This window comes from Mustelus asterias, chromosome 17 (genome assembly GCF_964213995.1).
Source record: "Mustelus asterias chromosome 17, sMusAst1.hap1.1, whole genome shotgun sequence".
In the NCBI taxonomy this organism is placed as follows: domain Eukaryota; kingdom Metazoa; phylum Chordata; class Chondrichthyes; order Carcharhiniformes; family Triakidae; genus Mustelus; species Mustelus asterias.
Genome location: NC_135817.1, coordinates 34427995 through 34445595, shown reverse-complemented (window position 1 = coordinate 34445595; position 17601 = coordinate 34427995). Strand labels below are relative to the sequence as shown.

General features: G+C 44.1%; 1 protein-coding gene across 13 annotated transcripts in view; it reads right to left on the bottom strand.

Annotated features, from left to right (window-relative positions):
- LOC144506416 (dystrophin-like) overlaps positions 1-17601 on the bottom strand; it is a 1861003-nt gene that overhangs the window by 146137 nt on the left and 1697265 nt on the right. The gene's annotated exons all lie outside the window — the stretch shown is intronic.

The window sequence follows — 17601 nt, the reverse complement described above, 5'->3', positions numbered from 1 at the left end:
CATCAATGAATATTCTTTTTAAAATCCTCATTGAACAAGCGGCAGATGTTAGTCAGTCTCTCCCTGGAGAATGAAGCCATCTAAATGCACTGGAAGTAGGAAATCAGGTTCCTGTAGACCCTCATGGTGTAAAGCTCCTCGACCCTTCCCTCCATTATCCTCTTTTAACAGATGTCTGTTGTTGTTGCCCCTAATTTCACTGCTCCAAAAACAGCATAACACCATTAGCTCATCAAGTCTAAACATAGACGTATTGTAATGGAGATGAGCATCCTGACTGCGAAGACCATGGGGGGAGTTTTACCATTTTGAGTCTAAGTGCCAGATCTGGGCGTCAAATAGATCCGCACCTGGAATCCTCTTTCCAGCGCGCCCATACACGTTTGCCGGCTCCGGCCCGATCCGCACTGTGGACGGGGCTCAGCGCTGGTGGACCGATCGGAGCTCTGAACTGCGCATGCGCAGTTTGAAAAAAATCTGACAGCGTGCCCGGGCACGGAAAAAAAGCAGAAAGCAGAGAGAGCGGCTCTCTAAGTCATCCTCTGGTTGGGGGGGTGGCAGGGGTGTGGGGCGGGGGGGGGAGTGTGACTGATCATCCCCTGGGGGGGTGGGTGGAGAGAGGGTGTGACGTATCATCCCCTGCGGGGGGGGGGGGGGGGGGGGGGGGGGGGGGGGGGGCGGAAACGTCTCATCCTCTGGTCGGGGGGGGGGGTTCCGCTGTGTGTCTGCGGCCGATCCCTCCTGGCACCATCACTGATACACTACCAGCCACAGCCATCTCTCCCGCTCTCTCGCACCTGCAGGGAAGGGTAATCTGTGGCTGATAGTGTACCAGTGATGGTGCCAGGAGGGATCGGCCACAGACACGCAGCGAAACCCCCCCCCAACCAGAGGATGATACGTCACACCCCTTCTCCCCCCCCGCCCCCGGGGATGATATGTCACACCCGCTCTCCTCCCCCCCCCCCCCCCCCCCCCCCCGCAGGGGATGATACGTCACACCCCCTCTCCACCCCCCCCCAGGGGATGATCGGTCACCCCCCACCCCACCCCCCCCCCCCCCCCCCCCCGCAGGAGATGAGACGTCACACCCCCTCTCCTCCTCCCACCCCCCTCCCACTCCGACCAGAGGGTGACCTGGGTCAGAGAGCCGTTGCAGTCTCTGACCCCGCTCTTCGGAGGCTGCAGCGACGACTTCAGACTTTTATTTTGCAGGTCGGTAACAGCGCGGACGCGGATCGGGCCAGAAAATGGTAAAGTGGGATTTGGCGGTAGAGTTGGGCACGCGGTTCATTAAGTCGATTTAAATGCATGCAAATGCATTTAAATCGTCGGATCGCCCGATTCGGGCGTGGGTCTAATCGGGTGTCGGTAAAGCTGCGATCTGCTCGGATTCGGGTGTAGATCGCGTTAAAGGCCCGACGCCCAACTTTACCGTGATTTCGCGCCTGAAAACGGGCGCAAAGTTTTGGTAAAATCAGGCCCAATGACTTCATTTTTGAGGTTAAATCCAGGGGACCACAGACTTCCCCACACAAATTTAGCAAGCATGTCCTATTTCAGGTGCATGATGGTCATATTAATATTTAAATTAATGATGTGCTCATTACGGCCATCCACCAGGGCTGGCTAAAAATCTCTCAGAAATAGTTTAGCCAGCCCCAGCACACATGCAAACAGGATATGGGGCTGTCACCCTGTTAAATTTGGATCAGAACATTTGCAACCATGTGGAATTTAGATCCCAGGGAATCAGGTCACTTGCAAAAAGAATTTGCATTTATATAGTGCAGGTGTCCCAAAGAACTTTACAGCCAATGATGTAATTTGGAATTGTAGTCTGTGTCAGAAACATAGTATCAATTTGCATGCAGCAAACTCCCACAAACAGTAATGTGATAATGACCAGATAATCTATTTTCTGTATTGCTGATTGAGGGATAAAATTGGCCAGGACACCAGGGGGGATAACTCCCTGTTTTTCAAAAAATAGCAATGGGATCATATATGTTCACCTGAGAGGTAAATAGGGCCTTGGTTTAGGGTGGTCATCAGAGATATGGCAACTCCAACAGTACAGCATTCCCTCAATACTGCAATGGAGTGTCAGTGTTGATTTTTGTGCTCAAATCCTGGAGTGCAACTTGAACCCACAACCTTAATACTCAATGGCGAGAGTGCTACCAACTAAGCCATTGCAAAACTGCTGCCAGATGGCAAATTTTAGAATAAATAGGAATGAATATTGATTGACTCAACATTTTGATCAGTTACATTTTTGAGCCACACAAACATTAACTGTTGCAATTTACAATGTGACAGGAACCTTTCAAATATTACAGAACTTTAGTTGCCTTGTAACTTACTCCTTAGTCATTCCAATATTGTACATCACATCATTGCAACAAAATGCACTGCTTTTTAAGGGTTGAAATGCCCACAATCATACCACTTCAATCACCAGAGAATCTTTGCTGTAAACGTCAGCTCTGATCGAGATTTCTTTTGGTAACCTATACGACCACTTCAATCATTTGAAAATACTTTCCTTCCCTGCTGACTTCCAGCTGCCGAAGCAACACAAAGCTTTTTCATACGGATCAATATGGAATGTGATTTGATCTTCTCCCCTTTCTTTCTTAGCAAAGCAACCTCAAACAGACTACTCTCCTATCCAAAGATAATTACCGAATTAAATTACAAATAGATTACTATTGATGTAGTTAATAAAAAGCAGAAATAATCCGGCTGTTTATTAACCTACAAAACACCATAAACCTGACATGCATTATCCTTGATGTACTAAATAGGGTACAAAGCTGAAATTTAAACAAATTATCTTCAACAAATATGCTGGAAGAATTGTCACAACAAAGGATCAAAAATCTTGCAATTGTTTTGTGGTGAACCATAGATGGTTACCAATATGGGTACTGAACCATAGATGGTTATCACTATGGGCACTTGTACATATGTTGCTCTTGTTACTGTTGGGGTTAGGGTTGGGGTGTTCCACCTGTTGGCATTGTTCTGTGGTACACTCCGGTTGGCTCCGCCTTCCTATAGGAGTATAAAGGTGACTGCACTTCCTAGTGACCCTTTAGTCTGGGATTGTATTGTTAAGCAGTATGCTCTATTCTTGTTGCTAATAAAAGCCTTTATTTCCCGGGTACGATCCAGCCTCCCGAGTGAATTAATCGCGCATCATGTTTATAAATTATATTTTTATATTCTTCAAAAATATTGAGCATGCTATTTGTTTAATGGCTGTTTTCTTGCAAAGTTTTCACTATCTACTTTACCGAGTCTTTGCAGCAAGAAGCTAGAGAGGAATCCTCTGAGAATATTGGTGCCAGGGCTTTATAATTTAAACAGATTTCTCCAACTACCAAATGGAATGCAAACTGTTTATTCCAGTGGATTTTATGAAGAATCTGTTGCAGAAGGAGTCAACTCCGACAAACTGCTGAAACTGAACAGCCCTGTGAACTAACATTGGAGGAATACTCATTGCTCACTGGTGGAACTGAATGCTACAATGAATGATGTTTCAGCACCAGGACCTGCACTCAAATTCAACAACAGATGATGAGGCAGGAAGTTTTCTTTCTTTGCAAACAAATTGAGTCTGAGGTCTTGTGAAAGGAGCTTCCAGTGAATGTGAATCTACAGCACAGAATTCCCCAGAATTAGGGAGCTCATTTAGAGATGGATGACCAATATCCAGAATGGGAAATTCATACTGATGCTTTATTGGGGCCAAAGTTGAAGCACATTGTTGGATCAAAGCAATGGGAGCTTTATTCTAGGTATGGTTACATCTGGTTTCTTTGATGCTGATCTGTAGGTCTTTTATTTCTAATTCCAGCACTTAGATAACAGAACTTGCACACACTCTGCATATCTGACCCATCAAACTATCTGGTGTAAACCTATTTTTATTTTAACATGAGCTCCCAGTAGAGAATGTGTCTGGGAATTCTCGCTAGCAGCTTGAAGGAAGGACACTGTCCTACATAAAGGGTAGAGGCAGTATGAGAATGGAAATTAAGCAATGGATTAGCTGTGGTTGGAGTAATTTGAAGAAATGCTATGGAGTGTTGTGGAAAAAGAAAAGTATTGCTGAAACTGAAAGGAAGAGTCTATAAGACAGCTGTGAGACCAGCCTTGTTACATGATGCAGAAACTTGGGCAGCATGAAAAAAAAGGAATAACAACTTTATACGAATGAAATGTGGATGCTGAGATGGATATGAGAAAGGACAAGATCAAGAACCAGTACATCCAAAGGTGTGTGAAGATTATGGAAGCATCAAAGAAAGTAATCAAGAAGATATTGAAATGGTATGGAGAGAGAGAGGACACATGGTGAGACAAGTGTCCAATTTTGTGAGCAATTTTGGAGCAATTTTGGGCCCCACACCTCAGGAAGGACATGCTGGCACTGGAGCGGGTCCAGCGGAGATTCACACGGATGATCCCAGGAATGGTAGGCCTGACATACGATGAACGTCTGAGGATCGTGGGATTATATTCATTGGAGTTTAGGAGGTTGAGGGGAGATCTGATAGAAACTTACAAGATAATGAACGGCTTAGATAGGATGGACGTAGGGAAGTTGTTTCCATTAACAGGGGAGACTAGGACGCGGGGGCATAGCCTTAGAATAAAAGGGAGTCACTTTAGAACAGAGATGAGGAGAAATTTCTTCAGCCAGAGAGTGGTGGGTCTGTGGAATTCATTGCCACAGAGGGCTGTGGAGGCCGAGACGTTGAGCGTCTTCAAGACAGAAATTGATAAATTCTTGATTTCTCGAGGAATTAAGGGCTATGGGGAGAGAGCGGGTAAATGGAGTTGAAATCAACCATGATTGAATGGTGGAGTGGACTCGATGGGCCGAATGGCCTTACTTCCGCTCCTATGTCTTATGGTCTTATGGTCTTAAGTGATGGAAATGGGACTGGCAGGAAGAAAGAGAAGAAGAAGGCCTAAGACCAATTGTAAGGGTGACATGGTGAGAGACTTAAATGTAGTGGGATTGGAAGAGTAATGGGTGACTGACAGCAAGGTGATCACCAGCACTGTGGCAACCCGATGAAAAATGGGAGATGCTGAACAAAGATGGAAGATGAAGACATAAAGGGCTGCAGCAGCTATTTAAAGGGTAGTCAAATGCAAATGGTAAAGTTTTTGACTGGCAAAAGTCACGGAATGGCAAAATGTACAGGTCACAACAGTTAGAATGAGCAGGCTAGTATTAATATGTTTTGCCCACTATAAACAATGTCTTAAATACAGAAGAAAATAGTGCACCTTAAGGAGGATGCCTGGTGACACTACTCAACAGTAGCACATGCTAAGTCCAACTGGCCCCAACTGTCTATGTTGTTAACCTGCTACACAGCTACTGCTGGTCTATAGAAAACTCAGACAGACTTCATTATTTACCATTCAAAGGCATCATGTAGCAACTTGAAAATTAAACCACATGCGCGGTGACAGGAAAGGACTTCACAGGTCAAACTATTATAACATAATCTAACTGCATAGCGCACAAACTGATTTCTTTTTCACTCCCTAGCCACTGGCATTGGGGTACATTTAGTACTGGATTGAGATCACAGAGCGCAGCAGCATCAAGGAAATGGGCACGCTGTTTATAACGGTGAAGGAACCTGTGCTCAGCCTGACTGGATAAAAAATAAATTCTTCTCTTCCTAGCCCCACAAACAATTACTGCTCTAAATGCTGAGCTGTACTGGGAGATGGTTTAATTGATATTACTTGAACCTATGCCTGTCAATTATATGCCAGCTGAGAGAATGGATGTACACAGGCTATTCCACCTTGAGAGTATCACAGCAGAGACAGGTTTTATCCATGTTCCATGTTCAGACAAATGCATTTTTAACAAGTGGGTAAGATCAAGTCCAGATTTAGGAACCTTTGCAGATTTTTTCCTCCTTTCTGGGACATGGAGGCCATTTAACAGTCTCAGTATTAGTTCTGATGAAGGGTCATCCAGACTCGAAACATTGGGGGCGATTCTCCCAAAAACACTGAATTGGAGGGAAAGCTGCTCTAGATCCCTACTGTTTTGTCAGTTCAGCTTCTCACCCAAATCTCCAGAGATCTGCAGAGATCCCAGTCGTGAATATCATTAAAAACTTAGAGGGGCGGGGCCTATTCGCGCTGGAGTTTGACAGTTCTGGAACTCTGTGCATGCGCAGTGGCCCCGATCTGTCAGACTCCCCGTTGGCTGGCCAGCGTTTGAGCTGGCCAACCTGGGACCACCGCTGTGATGCCCCCCAACCTCCCGTCCCCCTCGCCCCGATCGCGGCCCCCACAACAATTCCCGGGCCAGCCCTGACGCGCCCCCTCCCCCCTGTCCCAGAGTGCCCCGATGCAAAGCCCCCCCCCACAGCAATGGCAATCCCCCACCCCCCTCACCCCGGCACACCCTCCCCCAGGGTCAGACCCCCCTCCCCCCCAGAGGCAGGACCCCCTGGCAGACCACCCTCCCACCCAGCCCACCCCAATCGCTGCCCTCCCTCCATCCCAGACCAATCCGGTTTGCAGAGTGGCAGGGGGACCCCCACCAATTGCCCTAGGCCCCACCCACAATAGGCCACACCCCCTTGGCATTGTCTGATGCCCGATGGGCAGTGCCAAGGTGCCCGCTGGGCATGGGAACTTTGCCCCTTGGACAGGGGCACAGGCTGGCACCGCCAGGGGGCACACCCCCCTGCCGCACGACCCCCTGGAGGGGCCCCGATTGCGATTCTTCCATCGCGACCGCAATTTTTCTGGTGGTCGAGGTGGGAGATGCGTGTCGCCGGCCTTGTCCGGGGATTTGGGCATGCACCAGAAACACATGCACATCTCCCTTCGTTCCAGCATGGTCTCCCGTTAGTTCCCTGAATGTGGGGAGCTAGTCTGAACCCCGCCGGAATGAAGTGCTCCTGGCAGGGTGGGAGATTCGATCGGGACCGGAAAGTTCCTGATAATTAGACTTAAAATACATTTAAAACATATTTTAAAAAGATTCAAATGACTTACCTGCCTTCCCGCCGGTTTCCAGCGTGGTCTGACTGGCGACTGTTCGCCGGCTCTGGGAGATGTGCATGTGTTTCTGGTGCATGCGCAAATCCCGGAACAAGGCCGGCGACGCGCATCTCCCACCTCGACCTGCCAGAAAAGTTGCGGGTCGCAATGGAAGAATCGCGGTCATTGGCTTTATTCTCTATCCACAGCTGCTGTCAGACCTGCTGAGATTTTCCAGCATTTTCTGTTTTTGTTTCAGATTCCAGCATCCGCAGTATTTTGCTTTTGCCTCAGTATTAAACCTAGTTGACATCAACTAATTTTGCAGAGACAACAGACTGAACCCCCCTGGTCTACAGGACTCAACACCATTCCTGAGTTACATTTACACAGTGCGGCACAGGATATGGTTTGCTTATTTTTTAGACATTATTAAATGTGTGTAGAATATTTCATCAATGTCACTATTTTCAATATAGAAAAAATTGAGGGACTTAATCACTAATATTCCATTCCTATCCACTGCTCTAAAGGCTTTGACTACCAGGATATGACTTTACAGCCACTGGTTGCCCGAGCCAAAAAAGGCTGATTTCATGCAGCTTATACATGCACCGTACAAGTTGGTATCAGGAAAACCTGGGGAGGGGATTGGCAAAATATCATGGTCAAGCTTAATCGTGTCTTCATCAGGCACGCAGTCTTGCAGAAGAATCTCCGAGATTGATGAAGAGTGGCAGCCCCCTCCTAACTCAGGCCGCAGTGATCAATTATAAACATTGGCCTGACCTAGCATCAGCTAACTGGGCACAGTCCAGAACTGTATGGCTCAGCTCCTCAATGAGTAAACTTGCAGAGCTACTGGGGGAGCTGAATTGAACAGATTTACAATGTTTATTCAGAATTGTACGCACCACCATTTCACCAAGAAACACATGGAAAATGACGGTCAGGGAAGAAGGTGGGTTTAGATGTCCACTTGTAAGTAACAATTTTATTCTGAAGCTCATTTATTGATATTTTAAAATCTAAAAAGTGTTTTTTTCCTCAGAAGTGTGCAGCTTCCTAAAGCATTACCTGTATGACATAGCACCTGAGCAGGTCCTAAGCAAAAAAAAAATTGTCATTCATGTTTATGAATTTTACTGTACTTAAAATGTTGCATTTGCCCATATAATGGAGAGTTTCGAAGTCATCAATGACATATTAAATCCGGTGAGATACTGGAGATGTATGTTAAGTTGCTATGTGAATGCAAGACTTCCTTCATATTGTATTTGATCACATTTCACTGCCACTTTTATGACTTTACACACATTCAGAATCATTTTTAAAGCTCTGTGCTTCTGTACTAATGGAGCTCACTATCCCTTCATCCTGTAGAGGATGTTACCTTCAATTTCTATATTTATCTTAAATGAACTGCTTTTGACATACATTAGCCATTTCCCTAATTTGCACCTGTCCTCTCATCTCAAAACTGATTATTTTATTTCATGGCTCATCTTTTCTGAGATGGAAACATCAAAGGAATGTGGCTTTCTTCTCAGGATACCCTAACCAGCTCTTAGCATGTGCTAGCAGCTGTTTCATTATTTTGACAACTACAATTACTGTACATATAATTTGCATTTTTGGTTCAATTCTCCCTGAATGTTATGTGGTGGTGCTGTGTCCAGCAATGACCGAAAAGGCAGGGGTGAGCCCACTTCCTCTTGGTTGGCTGAGCTGGTTTTATGGCTGTCAGGCTGTTAACTCGCTCAAGGTGAACTTCCAATCAGATTGCTCGCAGCTGTTTAGTCCCAGCATTACCACCAGAAGCAATGGCCGCTGCTGCGACCCTAGGCAGTTCCCAGTGACCAGTGTCTATGGAACCGGGTGAGAAGGTAAGTTGGGGTCTTCTGAGTGAGGCCAGTCTGAGTGGGGTGGAGGACCAGGTTTGGAATGGCAGGAGGTGAGGGCTTCCACTGGCCACAGGGTGCCTAAACAGGTGGGACCCTAAACAGGCAGGACTCAGCCTCTATTAGTCTACAAAATTGACCAGTTAAGGGCCTCAATTGGCCTAATGGAAGGCTGTCTGATGTCTCTCAAGAGCTGGTAAAATAGTAGTGCAGGAAGGTCAGTGATGGGCATGGCACCACCACCATGGCACCCAATATTATGCCCTCTGGGGTGGCCTTAACATTCCATCTGATGATTTTCACACTAAGGGGGTAATTTTAATTTTAGGAAATGGTCAATATCAGTTTAACCTCCCATTGCATAAACTCGATTACTTTAATGGAAATGATAGCCAGAAAAGAAGAATAACGATAAATGAATGAGTCAAAAATCATCAATGTTTCTTTCAAGGAAAAGTCCTGCATATTCAATATTCATAGAATCCCTACAGTGCAGAAGCAGGCCATTCAACCCATCAAGTCTGCAGTGACAACAATCCCACCCAGCCCCCGTCCCCGGAACCCCATATATTTACCCTGCTAATCCCCCTGACACTAAGGGGCAATTTAGCTTGGCCAATCCACCTAACCCACTTCTTTGGAGTGTGGGAGGAAACCGGAATACACGGGGGGAACCCACGCAGACACGGGGAGAACGTGCAAACTTCACACAGCCTGTCACCCGAGACTGGAATTGAACCTGGGTCCCTAGTGCTGTGAGACAGCAGTGCTAACCACTGTGCCACCTTGCTGCCCATTTCATTTTCTCTCCGTTCCTTTCACACTGGGTTTAATGTAAAATGGTTGCCATCACATCCAGTTAGAAATGAGCAGAAAATATTCAGTGTGATGGATGGACTTTCGTACACATTTTAAATAAAATGTATTTCTCTTTGCGCACACAAAGGAATTGAATTGAATATTTTAATGGGAGTATATGCACAGAGCACCTTTTTGGTATTTCTACAAATATCTTTTAAGCAAAAAATCCGTGCAATGCCACAGCATCAGTTTGAGCCAAAATGTGTTGCAGAATTTCTTGCAGCCGAGAAGAAATTTCTGATTAGATAGCAAGCTTGGTGTATCTAATTTACAGCATCTTCCAAGAAGTGACAATACAAAGAAATACTGAGCATTACATTGACTCTGAACCTTAGTACCAATCTGGCTTTATTAAAATAATGACTCCTAGTAGTAAGTAGAAAAATATTAAATAAAAATGGAAATGCTTGATACACTCAGTAGATCAGACAGCACCTGTGGTCAAAGGAAAAAGGCAGGCAAATGTTACAAGTCTATAAATCTTTGTTTCAGGTCTATAAGTCTTCATAAGAACTAGAAGATATAACGGATGGACACGCGTAAGGAGGAACAGAGCTTGAAAGAAAGCAACAGAAATAAAATGACTATATTCATGCCTAATCTGGTGATTGTATTTCTGGTGCCCACCTAATGGTTTGATTTGATCTGATTTATTGTCACATGTATTAATATACAGTGAAAAGTATTGTTTTTTGCATGCTATGCATACCGTACATAGAGAAGAAAAGGAGAGTGCAGAATGTAGTGTTACAGTCATAGTTAGGGTGTAGAGAAAGATCAACTTAATATGAGGTAGATCCATTCAAAAGTCTGATGGAAGCAGGGAAGAAGCTGCCCTTGAGTCAGTTGGTATGTGCCCTCAGACTTTTGTATCTTTTTCCTGATGGAAGAAAGTGGAAGAGAATAGATCTGGGGTGCGTGGGATCCTTGAATATGCTGGCTGCTTTTCTGAGGCAATAAGAAGTGTAGACAGTGTCAATGGATGGGAGGTGGTTTGCGTGATGGACTAGGCTTCGTTCATGACTCTTTGTGGTTTTTTGCAGACTTGGACAGAGCAGGAACCATACCAAGCTGTGATACAACCAGAAAGAATGCTTTCTATGGTGCATCTCTAAAAGTTGGTGAGAGTCGTAGCGGACATGCCAAATTTTCTTAGCCTCCTGAGAAAGTAGAGGTGTTGGTGGGCTTTCTTAACTATAGCGTCAGCATGGAGAGACCAGGACAGGTTGTTGGTAATCTGGACACTTAGAAACTTGAAGCTCTTGACCATTTCCACTGCGTCCCCATTGATGTAGACGGGGCATGTCCTCCACTATGTTTCCTGAAATTGATGACTATCTCCTTCATTATGTTGACATTGAGGGACAGATTACTGTCATCGCACCAGTTCACCAGATTCTCTATCTCTTTTCTATACTCTGTCTCATTATTGTTTGAGGCCTGATCCACTATGGTGGTGTCATCAGAAAATCTGAAAATTGAGTTGGAGGGGAATTTGGCCACACAGTCACAGGTGCATAAGGAGTATAGTAAGGGGCTGAGGACAGAACCTTGTGGGGCACCGGTTGAGGATGATCGTGGAGGAGATGTTGTTGCTTATCCTTACTGATTGTGGTCTGTGTGTTAGGAAGTTTAGGATCCAGTCACAGAGGAAGGAGCCAAGCCCCAGGCCACCAAGTTTGGAGATGAAGTTTGGAGATGGTATCTTGTACTGCACTGCTGTGAGATTGTTTTTAATAATTGACTCCTGTTCCATTATTCTGCTACAACCATTCATCCATCATCTGTGTCTCGTGTACATCCTTCACTGCATTCTCCACCTTATCACTTCACTGATCTTTTTTTAAAACTTTCTTGTGCCTGTAGTCATCACATTGCCCCTTTCTCTGGCAGTCTTCCTCTTCAGAGGCTGTTCATTTCTAACTTCTTCTGGTTCTGATGAAGGATCGTAGTTTGGAAATGTTAAATGTGCGGTTTTCTTTTCACCACAGGTGCTGCATGAGCTGCTGAATATTTCCAGCAGGATATGTTATTTTTATTTCAGATTTCCACAACCTGCCATTTTTTTTTTGTCACACTAGAAAAGAAGTGATGTGTCTCAGGAAACCAGATATAGAGACAGTCATTGTCATTTGTCTAGTACATTCAGGATCTTAGAAGAGTCAGGAGTAACTATTGGTAAACTTCTGTTCTCTTCAAGGTGAATAAAGACCCCATGGACAATGCAAAACTTTACATTATAGGCTGTAAATGTTATAATTAACATGTCCAGCTCAGATAAGGCCCAGGTTACATAGATATTCACAGAATCACAGGAACCTCCAGTAGAGTCAGAAACCATTCAGCCCAATATTCCTGCAATACTACTGCAGACTTGTGCTCTAGAACATGTCACACTTCTGGAGAAGCCTTTCCAGTTCAGCTATAACACTGGCATCTACCCGTCAATGTGGAAATTTGTCCAGGTATTACCTGTTCACAAAAAGCAGGAAATCCAACTTGGCCAATTATGGCTCCATCAGTCTACTATTGATTATCGGTAAACTGATGGAAGGGATCATCAACAATGCTATCAAGCGGCACTTTCTTAGCAATAACCTGCTCTCTGATGCTCAGTTTGGGTTCTACCAGGGTCATTCAGCTCCTGACCTAGTTTTAACCTTTGTTCAAATGTGGACAAAAGAACTGAACTCCAGAGGTGAGGCAAGGCAGCGTTTGACCAAATGTGGTATCAGGAAGCCCTAGCAAAACTCGAGCCAATGGGAATCGGGGTGGGGGGAGGGGTAACTCTCCACTTGTTGGAGTCATGCCTGGCACAAAGGAAGATGGTTGTGGCGGTTGGAGGTCAGTTATCTCAGTTCTAGGACATCATTGCCAGAGCTTCTGAGGGTAGTGTCCTAGTCCTTCAGCTGCTTCATCAATGACGCTCCTTCCATCATAAGGTCAGAAGTGGGGATGTTTGCTCATGATTACACAAAGTTCAGCACCATCTGTGATTCCTCAGATACTGAAACAGTCCATGTCTAAATGCAGCAACACTTGGACAATATCCAGGCTTGGGCTGACAAGTGGTGAGTAGCATTCACGCCACACAAGTGCCAGGCAATGACCATCTCCAATAAGAAAGAGCATACCATCGCACTTTAACATTCAATAGCATTACCATCACTGAATCCCTCACTATCAACATCCCAGGGCATTACAATTGACCAGAAACTGAACTTGATTAACCATATAAATACTGTGGCTACAAGAGCAGGTCAGAAGCTAGGAATCCTGCGGTGAGTAACTCACTTCCTGATTCCCCAGAGCCTGTCCACCATCTACAGGGCACAAGTCAAGGGTGTGATGGAATACTCTCCACTTGCTAGGATGAATACAGCAACAACACTGAAGCAATGTGACATCATCCAGGACAAAACAACCTGCTTGATTGGCACCTCATATACAAGGTATATTCACTCCCTCCACCACTGAAAAGAGGCAGCAGAGTGTATCGTCTACAAGATGCACTGCAGGAACCCACCAAGACTCCCGGAGACAGGACCTTCCAAACTCATGATCAGTACGATCTACAAGGACAAGGACAGTAGGATATTGCCATCTGGAAATTCCCCTTCAAGCCACTCACCATCCTGACTTGGAAATATATTGCCGCTCCTTCAGTCACTGCGTCAAAATCCTGGGACTCCATAAATAACAGCAGTGTGGGTGTGCCGACACCACATGGCCTGCAGTGTTTCAAGAAGGTTGGTCACCACCACATTTTCAAGAGCAATTTCTGATGGGCAACAAATTCTGGCCTAGCCAATAAAGCCTACATCCTGTAAATGAATTAAAAAATCCAATTTCTGTGCCTTTCCCAAATGCCTTTAATTTTTTGACAAATATTTATTCACTTCACCTTCAGGAGCTATTTATAGACTCTGCCTCTATAACTTGTTTGTAGTGTTCCACGTACTCACAACCTTAATGTAAAAAAAAACTCTCTCCCTTACAATAATTTATGTTCTCCACTAAACAACTCACTAATTCGTGGAAATACCATTTTTCTATTCAAATGACCAAAATCCCTCATTCTTGTGAATAGCTCCTGTAGATCTCCTCTTAAACTTCTCTTTTCCAATACAAAAACACCTCCAGTTATTTTGGTTTGTTTCCATAACCAAGGCAATGCAACGCAAGTTCATACAATATTGCCTTGGCTGCGAGTCTTAACCTGAATTGGAAAGGCACTCCTGTCCCCACTGCACATAACACTGCACCAACTTTCTTTAAGGTCTCTTTAATGTTCTTGTTTTCCCTAACTCAGACCTGCCTGTATGAGCATAACTCAGTCATGCTTTCGTTTTATTGGCAAGATGGAGTGGGCTAGTTTCCTCTGACATTAAAAGCAGCATTGATTATGTCTAGGCATATACCAACTGCGTCATGTCTCATTTGAACTGGGTGACATTCTGAGCTCTGGAAGGGCCATGACATAGAATTGAATAGTATAGCACAGAAACAGGCCATTTGATCCAACGAGTCCAAGCATTTATGCTCCATCCCAAGCCTTTTTCCAATCTTCCTGATGTAGCGCCATCAGCATAATCCTCTAATCCCTTCTCCTTCATATACTTGTCTAGCTTCCCCTTAAATGCATCTATACAATTTACCACAATACTCCCTGTGGTAACAAGTTCCACATTCTTACTATTCTCTGGGTAAAGAACTTTCTTCTGAATACCTGAATCTGCATTTGATTTCTTGGTGATTATCATACAACAACGGCCTCTACTTTGCCCTTCCCCACAATTGTCTATTCTATGAAAACCTCCATAATTTTAAAGCTCTCTATTAGGTCACCTTTCAGCCTTCTTCTTTCACAAGGAGAGATCTAGGCTGTTCGTCCTTTCCCGATTATTCTTTTTTCCATTCTCTTCAGTGCCTCTATATTCTTTTTAAAATAGTGAGCATGTCATGACTGGATATCTGTTATTATAACCGAGGTATTATAATCAACTTGTGTAAATAAACATCTACAAAGCAGCTCATAGGTACACTGTGTGTTGTGACAACATGATGTTAATCAGTTCCACTGACATTGTTCTGGCTCCAGTTGCTAGACTAATACAATGGTAGGATGGAGTGAAGCCATGAAAGAATGAGTAATGAAGGACAAGTACCCTGAGGTATACTGGTTGGGGAGTTATGGAGATGGTGACAGTAGGTGTGATAGGTGAGTAATACCCTTCTGGACAATTAAAGGGTAGAGTGTCCAATAGAGAATTCTGCATGAGTTGAAATGTGGAACTCGGAATGTATTTGTGGAGAACATTGGGGAAATGAAGCCTCGGGTCATAGTTTCAGTGGCACTGGTGGTACAACAGGAATGTATTTGACAGGTTAATATATTAGAGCAGAAAAGTGGTAATTTTGAATTTTACTGATCATCAGGTTTAATATTCATCCCAAAGTCAAACAGGATAATGAGATTGTGCATGATCGGATTGATGACCACAGGAAGGGGGATGGAGTCAGCAGGGGCTCAAAGGTGGCTTCTGGCATGAATGAATCAGGCCTCTGTAGTCTAGCCAGTCAGATGGGCAGTCAACCAGCATAGCAATAATCATGGAGTGCTAGTGGTTGTGATGGAAGATAAAGCTATGTATTGCCAGCACAGTTAATGTTGAAGCTGTCCATATTTTGTCCCCAGAGACCGATGAAGAATAAGAGGGACAGAGATGACTACAAAGACTCCGACAGAGAATCAAATCACTACACTTTAAAGTTATTCAACGCATGTGGAGAGCTATGAGACATTTCTAAAGGAGCAATGGTAGAATATTATGAAAAAATAAACCTTTCTTTATATCTTGATTGCCAACCAATGATCCCAGAAGGGTTTTGGGTGAGAAAATCTCTGATCTTGGCTTTTATGCCCCCATGATAAAGCATCCTGTTGACATTCACTTTCAAAGACCTCAGGCGGCTGCTCTAAAGTGTATTGAAACAAGGCTAACAGCAGTGGAACTGTACCCCACTGAAAGGGAGGAATGAGGGGCTAGGTTTGGAAGGGAAAAATTAAATCACTTCTAACGTCAGTTTTTAACACCATACATTAATTTCTCGGATCATTTTTACCACCTCCCTTTTGTTGTTAATGCCTTGTTGTTGAACCATTACCAACATTTTCTTTGTATTTTTACACAAAATGTTTTCAAAGTTACTATAGACAAGTTTTATCTGTATGGATAGGTTTCAACAGAACATTAAATGAACATCAAACCGCAGGACCTTAAGAGTCATATTGCTATTGCAGTGCAGGCTCCATGTGTGCATAAAAATGCAGGAAATTCACCCAGGAGCTATTTAATCGCTATAAGAGATCTTCATTTGTGCAGAACTATCATAATCATTGAGGGACTCAAATCTAACAATCATACAGGTAGTTTACTAACCCAGAAAAAAAGTGTGCATGTGTATGGAAATCTATATATACATATGTATATATTATATATGGATCAGATTTCTGTTTGCACATGTAGGAGAATTATTACCTTTTTAACTTCCCTTTGCTGATCGAAATAGAAAATCGGATACATTATTCTGCTATGTAAAGAAGGTAAGAGGGAGAAAACATGAAATTATCAACCAGTTAACCTGACAACCACAGTTGGGAAAATATTAAAGTCTGTAATTAAGGATAGGGTGACTGAGCACCTTGAAGATTTTCCACTGTAATGAGTAAGCCTGGCAAACTTGATTGCATTTTTTGAAGAAGTGACTAAAGTGGTGGACAAAGGAATGACAATGGATGTTATTCATATGGACTGTGAGAAGCAAAGTCCCTCACAGATTGTTAGCTGAAGTTGAAACTCATGGAATTGAAGGCAAATCATTGACCTGGTTAGGAAATCAGCTGAGCGGCAGCAAAGGAGACTAGGGATAATTGGCAGAATGTGACCTGTGGCATCACATAGGAATCTGTGTTGGTGCCTCAGCTATTCAATGCATTTATTTACTATTCAGATTATTGGATAAAGAGTTACATATCCAAGTTTACCTTTAATACAAAAATTGGAGGCATTGTAAAGAATGTTGACGGAAGCATAAAATTACAAAGAGAGATGAATACATGAAGTGAATGGGCGAAACTGTGTTAAATAAATTTTAATATGGTGAGGCCACCCACTTTGAACTTAAAAAGCATGTGTCTGAGTATTTTCTAAATGGTGAAAAGCTAGAAACAGTGGAAGTCCAGAGAGACTTGGGGAATCCATGTACATACATGGTTAAAAGATGATGGGTAAGTACAGAAAACAATCAAAAAGGCTGATGGAACGCGGAGCTGTGTAATTTAGAGGACCAGAATACAAGAGAGAAGATCATAGAATCATAGAAACCCTACAGTACAGAAAGAGGCCATTCGGCCCATCGAGTCTGCACCGACCACAATCCCACCCAGGCCCTACCCCCATATCCCTACATATTTTACCCGCTAATCCCTCTAATCTACACATCCCAGGACACTAAGGGGCAATTTTTTTTTTTAGCATGGCCAATCAACCTAACCCGCACATCTTTGGACTGTGGGAGGAAACCGGAGCACCCGGAGGAAACCCACGCCGACACGAGGAGAATGTGCAAACTCCACACAGACAGTGACCCAAGCCGGGAATCGAACCCAGGTCCCTGGAGCTGTGAAGCAGCAGTGCTAACCACTGTGCTACCGTGCCACCTGTAGATGTTATGCTACAGCTAATCAAAGCCACACAATGGAGTGCTGCGTTCAGTTCTGGGCACCATACCT